General features: G+C 45.3%; 1 pseudogene; it reads right to left on the bottom strand.

Moving 5' to 3' along the window:
• Positions 1–3,202: 3,202 nt before the first annotated feature.
• On the bottom strand, positions 3,203–3,889 carry LOC142427763 (ferritin light chain pseudogene; annotated as a pseudogene).
• Positions 3,890–5,206: the final 1,317 nt, after the last annotated feature.

Here is a 5,206-nt window from a genome sequence, read left to right as displayed (position 1 = left end):
TTATTCATTGTCCAGCTTTCACATGCATATGAGACCACTGAGCATATCATGAATTGGATCAGGTACACCTTAGTCTGCAAAGCAACATTTAAAAAAAAACCCAACATTTTAAAGAGATCTTGTACAGCAGATTTGTCCAATACAATAAATCATTATGGCAGTTCCATAATCTGTCAACTTGAGTGACGGCATGGAGTCTAGTCTGTTAATCAGGTCATAGCCAATGGTGCCTCTCTCTGGACATGGCCTTCTGCTGATGATTCTGGGAAATCTTCCTCCCTGAGAGACAGTCCTGTTGACAAGCCACATGGAGTTACGATGATGGAGACAGAGCCCTGGAGCTTGAGGAGCCACATGGAGACCCATGCCCCTGCTGAGATGCTTCCACCATCACTGTATTCTCAAGATTTTCCAACCACTGGTCTGTGATCTTCCTGCCTTCAGCGTCATTGCATATGTTTCGTGAGTCTTAAGAGGAATATAGAGACTAGTATTGAACACATGGGCTAATATCAGACTTATGGACTTGATCTGGACTGGGCTGGGATACTTTCTCAATATATGAGTTAGTTTATTGTGCCAGCCTGGCCAATAAACATATGTGCGGTTAATTGAAGGGCAGAGGGATAAATGACCTGGTGAGCCTCACCTTTCTAGCTTTCAGGTCTCTTGTTTTGTGATGGTCACACCAAAAGTGCAGTTGCCTTAGCAGTTCCCTGCTTCAGCTCGCAAGGCTGGCTTCCTGCAAGACATCCCCAAGGAGAAGCCACATAGACCTACCCTAATTCAGCCCTGGGTGCTGCAGTACCTGTGTGGAGACCCCTGCCAGCACTGAGATGTTTATACATTCACTGACTCAGCTTTCCTCCTGCAGTTGACATTGTTGTGTCTGTTTTGTGAGATGGAGGAGGACTTTGTGGACTGGTGTTAGACATATGGGTTAATGGGTTAATGTTGGACTTTTGGGCTTGAGCAGCACTGGGTTGGGATATTTTCTTTATGCGCACTTAAACTTTACATAAAATTCTCTCTTATACATGAGTTTCTGTAAATTTGTTTCTCTAATGTACCCCGACTAATACATTATGGTACCAGCAGTGGGGTGCTGGAGAAACAAACCATAAGATGGAGAGTAGATGTTTATTTGACCTCTCCCTCATGGTACTTTTTCTTTTTCTAGCCAGAGGTCAGATAAAGCCACACTTTACTAGGTTGTTTTCTGGGGAAATTATGGGAAGTAGGAAAATAGAAAGTTTGCAAGTCCACTTGCATTAAGCTATTAAAATTTGATCTTTAGATGGGTTTAGGCCATGCCTATAAAGAAAGCTTTGAAAATATATGTCCCACCAGTGCTTTGGAGTACTCAGGAATGAGTAGTCTTTGTCAAAAGCTTGAAAAAATCTGGAACCATGAAGAAAACTACTCTCTGGGAATGAATGTTAAAGGGAGCCTATGAGTAGGCTGAAATGCTTGCTAGGTGACCAACTGGATCTACTTGTTGAGTAGAAGTGGGAGAAATGCACCAATAAAGAGATGGATTGGGTTTGACCACAATACCTGTGGACTTGGTTTACAGGATAAAAAGGGAGAAGATGAGAGCGGGTTGACTGGTCTAAGGCTCATAACCTAGCACGAGGGGGCTAGGTTTGTTGAGAATTGGTGAGAGCCCATGGTCTAAAGGCAAGGTGACCAATGGGCACTCTGTGGAAGCTGAGTGAGGCAGCCCACATTCAGTTGACCAGAATCCTACCTGCTGGAGATTTTTGAGCCTGTGAACTGGTGCATATTGTTGCTGGCTTTATGGATAGCCTGTCTGGATTTGACTTTGCTTGTGAAAGCTGACTTTACAAGGTACCAACTGGAATGAAGACTCTTCATGTCGAAAAATATGATTGTCTTCTCAGAGAACTGGGTTGATGTAAGTGGGCCATATATAAATTGGATACCCTAAATTGGGGGGATAAAGGCATGAAGTGGTTGGCTTACAAACTTTGACAGGTGGGAGAAAAATTCACAGGATTATAGGGTTAAGGTGTAGGTATTACTTAATTGCAATTGTGAAACTAAAGAATTATGTACAGGTGCCAAGATGGCAAAGGGTGGATTGAGTTAGTTACGTCATTGTGTCAACCTGGCCGATAAATACAAGTGTGGTTAATTGAAGGGGAGGGGGGCGGATAAATGGCTCAGTGATCCTTGCCTTTCAAGTTCTCCGTCTCTTGCTTTTGATGGTCGCACCAGGGTGTAGCTATCTTAGCAGTTCCCTGCTTCAGCTTGCAAGACTGACTTCTTGCAAGACATCCCCAAGGAGAAGCCACATGGACCTACCCCGAGGCAGCTCTGGGTACTGCAGTACTGGTGTGGAGACCCCTGCCTGCACTGAGATGTCTACACATTTACTGACTCAGCTTTTCTCCTGCAGTTGCCATCGTTGTATCTGTTTTGTGAGATGGAGGAGGACTTTGTGGACTGGTGTTAGACATATGGGTTAATGGGTTAATGTTGGACTTGATGCACACTTAACCTTTACATGAAACTCTCTCTTATACATGAGTTTCTGTAAATTTGTTTCTCTAATGTACCCACACTAATACAATATATAATTGCTCTTTTATATAAAGGTTTTCCATATGCACATATGAGTATCTGTGAATTTGTTTCTCTAGTTAACCTGAACTAACACAATCGTTTAATTTCTTAACTATTGCTTCCATGAACATTGATTGTGGATTCAAATAAAATGAAATTCTTGACATCATTTTTTTTCTCTGCCAATCATGAGGGGTTTTTTGTTTTCTTTGTATTGAGGTGTCATCCAAATTGAAGACTGTAAAATTTTATTTTAATCAGTAAATACTTAAGTAATTCTTTATCCTCACCTCCAACAATCAAGGCTGTGTTATCAACGTATTGTAAACTAATATCTTCCTCTAATCCTGATACTGAGTTCTTCATAAGGCCCCGTTTCCCAGATTACTTGTTAAGCATAGCGATTGAATAATGATGGCAGGACACTACTCTGATGCACACATTTTCCTATTTTATTTTATTATTATTATTTTTTGCTGCAAAAGGTATCTTTATTGTTTCCATTTGGTCCCCAGCTGGGGGGAGGGGCTCCAGGGCAGTGGCGCTGCGAACGGACGGGTTCAGGCAGAGGGGCTAAGGCCGGTGGGGAGGCAGAGGGCCCCTGGCCGGTGGCTTGGCGCCGCAGGCTCCTAGTCTTCTTTGAGAGTGAGCCTCTCGAGGAGATACTCGCCCAGGCCGGCCTGGGGGCTGGCCAGCCTGCGGAGGTGGGTCAGGTGGTCGCACATCTTCTTGAGGAGTTTCACCTCCTTGTCCAGGAAGTGGTTCTCCAGAAAGTCACAGGGATGAGGGTCGGCATGCAGGTCCAGAAGGGCCTGGTTGAGTTTTTTCTCCAGGGCTAGGGCAGCTTCCATGGCGTCCAGGATTCAACCCCGCTCATCTTGAGACGGCTTCTGCACATCCTGGAAGAGGGCGCGGCCACCACGCTGGTTCTGCAGCTTCCAGAGACGCTCGGCCCCCTCGCGCTTCTCCTTCGCCAGCTCGCGGAAGAAGTTCTCCCGCCCCCCCCCCCCCCCCCCCCCCCCCGCCTTCCAAGGCCACATCGTCGCGGTCGAAAAAGCAGCCCAGAGAGAGGCAGGTGTCAGAGGCCCGCAGGTGCAGGTTGACCAGACAGTGGACACCGGCCTCCGCGTCGGCGGAATAATTCTGACGGATCTGAGAGCTCATGATGCGTCGGTTTGGAGGTCACTGCACGCCAAATAAAAGTGTCCGCTGGTCCCAAGAGGAGGGGCTGGCCGAGAAGATGGTCCCCAAGTCACTTCCGGAAAGAAACCTGTTGCGTGGCGGAGGGTTGGCGGCAGGGAGTCCCTGATCTGTTCCGTTCAAACACTGTTGAAGCAAGACACAGATCCACGGGACCACGGGGCGAGCTTAGCCACATTTTCCTATTTTAAACCATTGATTATGCCCTTGTTCTGTTTGAGTGATCGCTTGTTGGACTATGTAACGGGTCCATAGGAGCACTATTAAGTTTCTGCAATTCCCATTCTTTAAAATGCTAACTATAAACTGTTGTGATCCACACGGCTGAATGACTTTGCATAGTCAATGAAACACAAGTGAACACCTTTCCGGTATTCTCTGTTTTCAGCCAGAATCCATCTGATTTCAGCAATGATATTCCTCATGCCGTAGCTGCCTCTTATCAAACAGTTTATTGCACTTTGTTGGCGAGCATATTTCTGTGATGGTGGAAGGAATCCCACAGAAACTTCAATCAATAATGGACAGCTCCCCCGGAGCTTCCAGACTAGGATGAAGGAGATGGTGTCTACATCTAGAAAAAAAAAAAGACCACTAAAAATATCTCATACTCTATGTTAGAAGATGATATATGCCTAGGAAAAAAGCCAAAGTAAAATAAGATAAAGAGGATGGAAAGTGAGGGGCGAGGTGTTGACAGTGGTTCGTCAGTTGGACCTCACTGATGACAATACTAAAGTAAAAATCAAGAGAAGTTATATAGGTAACTATAGGTACTCATAGTAACTAGTTACTCGCATAGGTAACTAAAGGAAGCGCGTTCTTGGGTGATTAGCAGCTTGTGCAATACACATGTATGGTTATCCCACAGGATGATTGTCAGGGTTTAATGAGAAGCAAGACCATGGAGACTCTTGTGGTAGATGAGGAGATGCATTACCTTTAATTTGGTTAAAAGGAGCTTGCTGCTCAGGGTAAGGAGAGCTGCCAGCAGACAATGTCAGTGACGACAGTCTAGTAGTCGGTGCTGAAGCTCTGCTCCAGCTGCACACAGTTTTCTTGCCCAAGGCCAAGTCCTTTCCAGGGTAGCCTACTTTGAGGATTAGGAGGGGTTGGGTTGGGGATCTAGGATCACAATTATAGGCCATTTTGCTTAACAAAGGGCATGAATGCAAGCAGGACTCTCTCCAGACAGCGCTCTCTAGAGGTTGGTTGAAGATTTGTCAAACCAGTAGAGCGGTTAGTCTTACTCTTTGGCCCGATCCCACTATCTCCCTGTTATATGCTTCCTTTCATAAAAGTTTTCATATTGCAAACCTTACATAACACACTGTATTTCAGAGGCTGCTTCTGGAGAATACAACCGAGACAACACTAAATTAATGCCATGATGAGGAAAAGGAAACATGCATTAACG

Source organism: Tenrec ecaudatus, chromosome 15 (assembly GCF_050624435.1).
Source record: "Tenrec ecaudatus isolate mTenEca1 chromosome 15, mTenEca1.hap1, whole genome shotgun sequence".
Taxonomy (NCBI): Eukaryota; Metazoa; Chordata; class Mammalia; order Afrosoricida; family Tenrecidae; genus Tenrec; species Tenrec ecaudatus.
The sequence above is the reverse complement of the archived record's forward strand: the minus strand, read 5'-3'. Positions and strand labels throughout refer to the sequence as shown.